Source organism: Pteropus medius, unplaced genomic scaffold (genome assembly GCF_902729225.1).
Source record: "Pteropus medius unplaced genomic scaffold, Ma_sr-lr_union100, whole genome shotgun sequence".
Taxonomy (NCBI): Eukaryota; Metazoa; Chordata; class Mammalia; order Chiroptera; family Pteropodidae; genus Pteropus; species Pteropus medius.
In genome coordinates this window covers 30325694-30334363 of record NW_024349800.1, presented here as the reverse complement: position 1 = coordinate 30334363, position 8670 = coordinate 30325694, and positions in this window count along the sequence as shown.

Below are 8670 nucleotides of genomic sequence, written 5' to 3'. Positions count from 1 at the left end.
AACTGCTGCCAGTCTCATCTGTCCAGTGTCAGGCGCCATGTGTTCATCCATTTCCATAACCCTAGGGCAGGAATCTCTCCCTCATCAACGGGGTGAATAGGAGGTGATTAGAATAGGCTATATCTCTTAACGTTATAAAAGGTCCAGTTCTAGAAAAATATCCTTACGGTGGCTGTCTAAAAAGGTTTTGTGAAGCAGGTTGGACTGGATGAAGAAAGGTGTTAGGGTTTCTGGGATTCTCTGCTGAAGTAGCATACAGACAAGAAATGATAGCCAAATAGCAAAGTACTGATTACATTAACCAGACAAGGACCCAGTTCAACAATAGAGAACTCAAGTAAAAGCTAGATTGCAAAAATTGGCTTAGGAGGTCAACTTCCTACGCCTTTTCCCTTAAATTGTAAACCCTCTTTCCAAATAACTGTATAATCATAGATGACTAATCCATCAGCTCCATCCAGCCGCAGGTAGAACTGAGAGGGTTGAAATGACCAGGTCAGCTCAGATAGACCCGATTGGGTTTGTCCACTCTTGCAGACCGGAAGTACAAGAGAAGGCAAGAGTGTGCACATCCTTGAGTCCTGGCCTTTAACACAATAAACCCACCCTCCACTATAATGGTCCCAATCAATGTCCAATTCTGACAGTCAGCTGAACAAGTTTGTTCTCCATTGCATTGAAACTGGGTGGACAGAGGGGTATCAGAAACGGAGCTGGTTTCCTTCTAACCCATGAACTAAGGCAGAAATAAGTTCTTTTCCCCAAACAGGAGAGAAATCAGTCTAGATAAGTATAACTAAATCCACAAACACAGTAAAGCAGAAATGAGAATGAACAGACTGTTTGGACCAGAGGCCAATGGGCCAATGTTAAGACAGAGATTTATACTTTTTGAGAGTGTGACATCCAAACTAGAGAGGACAGAGAAACTACCTGAGAAAAAATATGCAGTCTGATGAAAAAGATGGAGTCTTTCTTGCCTAAACATTAAGGGCTCGAGAAACTCGTAAGTCCAATCTCTGGTATCCATAACTCTTAATGAAAAGTTCCAGAAGCAGGGAGAAACCAGTGGACTGTCAGAGAAAGAGCAGAGACTGTATAAAACTTACTGGATGTTTTTTGCAATTCATTCAGAAACATCTACTGAGAATCTGCCAGTTGCTAAGCACTGTACCTGGGGCATGGTGCACAGAGAGGAATGAATATAAGAGAATCTTAACTTTTAAGACACATTCTGATAGTAATGCTGATAGATAACAGGTGGCTAAGTACCTAACACGTGCCATGGAGTATATTATGGACCATCTTATTTTAGCCTCACAAAAATACTCTGAGGAAGGCAGGCACGATCATTGTTACCACTTTATAGGTGAAAAAATTAGGGTTCAGAAAGATAAAATTTCCTCAAAGTCATGTTGCTTAGAAGCAGTTTCAACTCCAGGGCATAATTTGTGCCCTTATGCTATATTCTTTCAAATGTAAATGAGAAGAAAAGAGAATATTAAAAATAGAAAGTAAAATTTCTTTTCTATCTATATAGTATTTAGTTCAGAAAGAAGACCATATTAGATCTAAGTAAAAATATGTAAAAATTTTTCTTAAGGTGAAAAAAAAGTTAAAGAGTAATAATCACAAGGGAAAAAATCACGTCTGATATTACTAGATATGAATATAAAATTATGGAAAAAATAAGTTTAGGATATAACTCCATGAGGTATACCCAAGATAAAATTACATGCTTTCTATATATTTTATTTTAAGTAACTTCATTAGGGAAATAACATACTTAGAATCGCTATGTTTTCCCATTAGTGAGGTATGCTGTTCTCATCCAATCTAATCAAACTATATTCCAGTTAAAGGAAAAGCCTAAAGTTAATTATTTGGTGCTATTTTCTACACTATTCAGGCCTACTTTTAGAGAGGGAAATGAGTTTGGAGCAGATTATCTTGTGAATGAGCTTCTCAGCCTAATATTCTTATATGGATTAAAATAAAGATTAATAACAGGCTCAACAAACAAACAGAATGTAAATATATAAACAAAAAGCAAAAGCAATTAAAAGTTTTGCAGGAGAGGCTATTACCAAAGTAAATGCTGATGCAAACCATACTTTACACACAGAGAGTTGCCTTGCACTGTGAAACTACCCCAAGAGGGTGATGTTAGGACACTAGCATGGCCCAGCTGATGGATTTAATAAAGGGCAGTTTAAGAAAGCTCTTTCATGTGTAACTGCTCCTTTCGCCTTGCTGAAGCAGGTAGGATCGATGTTAGTATCTCAATGTACAAAGACAGAGACTCAGAGAGGTCAGGCTTGCTCAATCTAGGTTTCCGACAGGGGAGCCTGGGCTCATGTTCATTGTGGTGACTCATTACCTGCAACAACCATGGCTCATAAGGCTTCCCCACAGTCCCCATGAGGTTGACTAGCCATGATCCAGATCAAGTAAGGACTGTGATATTTCCCATATTTATTCTCTACATGACAAAAAACAACAACAACAACAAACTGCAGAAGGGCCAGATTTCTTTCTAATGCTGCCCACCTTCTCTTCAAATATAGGAAAATCCTATAAGATTTCTTTCCTTGAATCTTGTAACCCACAGTTAAAGCCTCAAAAGTTGGCAGAGGAAGCAAGAAAAAAAAAAGAAAACAAACCAAGTAAATAGTTTGCTCCCAGGCTTATGATAAGAGGATAAAAAACATGGCTAAGTTTCCAAACTCTTGATAAGCTTATAAATACCAACATAATTAACTATAACTTGAAGCAGATAATACCATTATAATTACATTAGGGAAAAAGGATAGGTTAGAATAATAGTTTAAAAGTGATGACTTGTTGAATGTTTATTTGTCATAACATTTTGAAAAGAATGACATACATCTAGGAGGTATTTGAGGTAAACTAAACGAACCCTTATTAATTAAAAGTGTTTCATTTTTCTCTCTAAAAGCATGACTGTGATTTCTTTTTAGGTATATCCTAACTTTTAGGCATATTTTAACTTTTAGGCCAAAACCTTCCCTTTTCTTTAAATGAAAGCCAAAATTATCTCCTAACTCTTTACTTTTGTTACAGAAAGAAGGCATTATTAAATTTATCATAAATTTACCCATTTATATCAAAAGAATTACCATTGATTACCAGTTCCTTGGTACAATGTCAAATTATGGCACCATGTAAGGTCATGAGTCTGAGCGATGGTGATTTCTGAATGTATGCTTATTCTTGATTGCTATCATTTTTTACTGACCATGGAACCCAAACATCAGCTCTAATGGCTGCACATTTGTCAGAATACATCATGTATGGTGATATTTTATAAGCAGATGGTGCTGCAGACTTTCACTTTTCACACACTCCCCACCCCATCACTGAATGGTTATCATGTTCCCCACTACCACCACCATGCATACCCCCCGCCCCCTCATAGCAATCTTCCTGTCTTGAAGACTTTTGTACCATGGACTCATAACTTGGGCCGATTTCCCTCTTTGTCATTTTCACCCACTCTCGTATCATAGTGTTCTTGATCTTTCCAGTCTAGTTGTCATTAGGAGGACCTTATTTAGAATTTTACATTCAATTTTTATTACGTGGTTTAAAGCAAGAGGTAGAGAAACTAGATGTAGAGTTAATGAGGTGTAAAAAAAAAGAGAGACTGATCTAAAAACAAATCCTAGCTGTATCACATTCTAGCTGGGTGAACTTTGACAATGGGTAAGGGTGGGAGAGCATGATGGGAAATAATACTTACTGAGTGCCTACTTTGTCCAGGTACTTTATGCATATCTTCAAGATAAGATCTTTTATTCTTACAATTTGGGGTCTTATTTATCTTTTAAAGATTAACAAGAGACATATTAAAAATTTAAAGCTCAAAGAATTTAAATAATTTGCCCAGAGTTTCAGGGTTTTAATAACAGAGCTAGGATTTAAACTCAGGTCTAACTTATAAATTCAATAACTATTAGTTCTCCTGCCTTAGGACAAGTACAGAAGTGGCAATTTGTACCACCAAAGGGATCAAAGGTAGATTTTATAGGCAGAAGATGAAAGACTTAATTGCTTAGCTTAAAAGAAAGTTTTAATTACCATTTTTAAAATGTGGAAATTCTCTAAAGAGTTTGTTGAACGATTATTATCTGTGTCCATAAAAAAAAAAAAACAGTTAAAATAGTAGTATGTATTTTGCAGGATATAGGAAGAATTTTTCTAGGTCAATCTCATTAATAGCACCTACTGTTTACAAGGTACTTTTCTAGGTGCTGAGGATTTCAAATGAATACACTAAAATCTCATGGTCCAGTGAGTGAGAATAGGCCAGCAAGGACAAGGTGCAATGTTTCTTCCTCAAGAAGCTATATGTCCATAGCTATTCATTGGACCAATCTTTACTACATGATTTTACTACTTTACTCTATTTAAGACTCCACTAGATTATCAAAATGTCCTTCACTGTTCTCACCACCTAAAACTTTTCATTCATCCTTTGGTTATACAGCTTCTATACAGATGATCATAACTGGATTACTTCAAAATGAATCTTGAATTATGAAATTACAGAAGTGGCTAGAGCCCCCCAAATTCATAAAGTATAGGCTTCTTCCATTATTCAGGTGAATTTCTAAACTAGAGATTTCTAACAATTTTGGAGTAACCCAGGCTGACTGTAATTGTATTAGTTATTTCAAGAGATTTCATAAAATATTAAAGATTTTTATTTATACATCTATGTGAATATATGTAAACATAGCCAGGCATATGTATCCAGAATCATTTCTATCAGAAGTGATCTATATGATTTGCGTCAGAGATTTTTACCTTTTAGGAAATGTAATACCTCATGCTTATTTGTTTTCTAATCTTTCTCTCTCTTAAAACTGTGATATAAATCAATCAGCTTTAAACCTATACCAGAAGAAAACTCAGGGTCACTTACATACTTGTAATTCATTATAATCTATCCATCTTCAAAGATAGGTAAATCTAGCACTAACATGTCTCATTATCATTGCCCTCTAATATATATTTTAGTTTGATAAAACTTTTGTAATCTAAGGTAATAAATCAAAGGCAATGTAATATATATACCTGATGAGCTTTCTACTATACTAACTATAATAGGAAGAATACAAACAACCAATTCTTAATGTTTACTATATGCCAGGGTAAATTTTCTGCTTATATTTTCTCATTTAATCCTTATAACACATGCATACCAGGCAAACAAACTATCTTTTTTTAAAATAGAAATTAGAGATAGCTTTGGTTTATGCCATATTCTTGAGATTGTCACCTATATCACAAGTACATCACTGAGAAGAACTAAAGAGAAGCTGGATCTTTCTGGGCCCCAGCTTTCCTGCCATACCACTCACTATTTTTGGCATTCTCCTGTGGTTCAAAAAAAAAAGTATTCACAATTTTCTGTATCTATAACATTTTGAATGAGCAATTCCTATCCTGTTGTGTTTCCTCACATATGGTGTTCTAGCTCAAATAACACTCGTATTTTTAACTTGTACAATATTAGTAAAGTATTTTGAATTATTCTTTGCCGACAAGTATCCAAACTACCTAACACAAATGAAAAAAATTACATGTATTATTTAGGCTAGTGTATTTACTTTTCAGACATAAATTTTCCAATAGAATCACTGTATTTTACAGCTGGAAGAGATCATAAAGTTGATCTAATCTGGCTACATATTTCTACAAATGAGAATCTATAGCAGAAAGGTTTAAGTCGAGAGAAGTCCTCATTTCTTCTTATTAAGCAGTTGGGACTGTTCCTAATTGTTAATGGTTTTAGGAACTTGAAGAGATTGGTGAAGATTAGAATAGAAATTAGAGGGACTGATGACACTGTTGACTAAGCCTCGAAATGCGGTAAAATATGCTGATCAAATTGCTCAATAAAAATAGTAGCCAATAATGCCCAAGGAGTTACTACATGTCTGGCACTCCTCTCAACACTCTGCCTGTATTAAATCATCTACACAACCACCCTAGGTATTTTTCCCATTTTGTGGATGAAGAAATAGAGGCTCATAGCGGTGAGATTACTTGCCCAAGTAAACCAGAAACTAAGTGGTGGAGCCCGGATGCAAACACTGACTGCTCCTAAGGCATACGCCTCTGATCATAGTATGATGGTTAGGATAAAACCAGGGAAGTAGAGTCAGCCTTTTGTATCCTTGGGTTTCTCATTTGAAATTCAACCAACTGCAGACCAAAAATATTTGAAAAAAAATTACGTTTCTGCTGACATGTATTATGTTGTTAGGCCATGATGATTGCATCTGTACTAAACATGTTCAGACATTTTTTTCCTTGATACAATTCCCTAAATAATATAGCATAACAACTATTTACATAGTATTTATATTTTATTAGGTATTATAAGTAATCTAGAGATGATTTAAAGTATCTGGGAGGATGTGTGAGGTTATGCGCAAATACTATGCCATTTTATATAAGAGACTGGAGCATCCTCAGATTATGGTATCTGCCAGCATCCTAGAACCAATCCCCCTGGGAAACTGAGAAGTGACTTATGTGGTATGTGGTGTTTAAGACAGTCCTCTTATGTATATACCCACCCACTCCCTACTCCCCAAACACATATACACTTGACCACATTCATACACGTTCCATTCTTTTTACTGACAAAGTCCACACTCGAGTGTCTAGGAAACTAGGTATCAAACTTCTATTCATACACTCTTCTTCCTCATAGGACTTAAACTCATATATGTACAATGAGTCCTAGGACCAACCTCAGGTCTCCCACATTTCTCCAAGGTAAACATAAACACAAACTAATAAGAACTCTGGGTTACAAAACACATGCACATACATAGCATGACACATAGCTGAATTCAACTCAATAAGGATTTTTCTTTTCCCATTATCCAGGAAAATGCACAAGTTACCATAACAGATGCCAAAGACATTTGGCTCTGGTAGTGGAAATTAAGAGGCAATGGTAAAATGAGGTAAGAAATTCCTGGGCCAGGTGGACGCAAGTCATCAACTGCTTTTCGCAGGAACTTGCTCTTTCGGATAAAGGCTACAGGTACAAGCCCCAATCCGCTGCCAGAGCCTACAGTCCCCTGGGCCAGATTCTGAAGCCCGCTCAGGCTGGAGCAGATGCACACACTGTGGGGAGCCTCATTTGCAGGGCTTGAGTGTTCCCTTGCTCTATTTCAACGCTTGCCTCACGGGTAAGGCGAAATTGTCAGAAATCATGAACAGCGAGAGCCAAGCTTTCTCATGCAAAGACTAGGCAGACCAGGAGCAGTGAATTATGACTTTGCAGTGTTTAATGGTTCACGGGAAAACAAGTTTCTCTCCTGCTGGCTCGCACTATTAGAGCCAGCTCCAGCAGCTGCGGGCAGCGCCGGGGTGACATACTGCAGACTTTGGAGGGTGGGCTCTACTATGCGAAATAGGAGCAGCGCCGCCCCGGGCATAAGACCCGAGGGCCATGCAGGAGGTTCTAGACCAACTCCTTCCTGATCTCCAAGGATGGGGTGGGCCCTGATCAATACTCCTCTCCGCCAGAGAGCGAAAATGCCAAGTTCAAACGCAGGGTGCTCGGGTTGAGGAAGGTCTAGAAAGGGCGCTGAGATCCCACCAGCTGCCCCCACCTACTACGCTGCACAGCACAGCGGTGCTTGCCACCCTTGGAGCCAAACCGGGTTACTGCGCATGCGCTTCCCGGAGGCCACCGTCGCTTAGCAACGTGCGAGTCACAGTCGTGGCTATCCACGCGCCCCTTTCTTGGCAGGGCTTAATCCCTGATCTTCCCGTGTGGCTCCTTGCTGCCTCCTGTCAAGCCTTAGGAATCCATGGAGGGAAAGGAGGATAAGCAGCAGTAAGTGGCGGGGTTTGGTTTTCTATTTCTCCTTCCAAAAAGTATTTTCCTCCTTGGGGGAAGGTTAAGTGATGCCCGAGGGGTCTTTTCCTCTTCCAATCCCCTTTCTCTCTCATTTCTAGTAGTTGAACGCTTACAGCGATACTTTTTTAAATGCATTGTTTACTAGGCACCTACTGTGTGTCCAGCATTTTACATGAATTGACTGGCTTAAAATTCTTGAAGCCATATGGAATCATCCACTCCTTCTAACATCCCTCATCTGATTTATTAGCAAATTCTGAAGGCTTAAATCCACCTCTACTATCATCCCCACCCTGGTCCAAATACCAGTGTATCTTGCCTAGGTTCTGTAATGGTCTTTGCTGCTCTTGTCCCTCTGCAGCCTCAATGCAACATTCGGAATGGTCTTTTTACAACTCAAGTTAGGTCACTATTCTACACTGGCCACTGCAGAGTAAAAAGCTAAGGCTCTAAGGATGGTGTATGAGGCCTGCAAAATGTGCTCTTTTTCCCTTACATGGCCTTATCTACTACTTGCCCTCTGACTCAACTCTGCTCCAGCACACAGGCATCTTTGCTGTTGTCTAGAGTGATTCTTCAAGTGTGGTCCTCAGACCAGCATTACCTGGGAACTTATTAGAAGTGCAATTGTCCAAGCTCCCCACCACAGACATACAGAATCAGAAACTTTGAGGCAAGGCAAAACTATTGAACCAAGGTGTTACAGCTTGTTATGACATGGAGCCATGAATATCTGCTTCTAAAGTCTGTATTTTGTC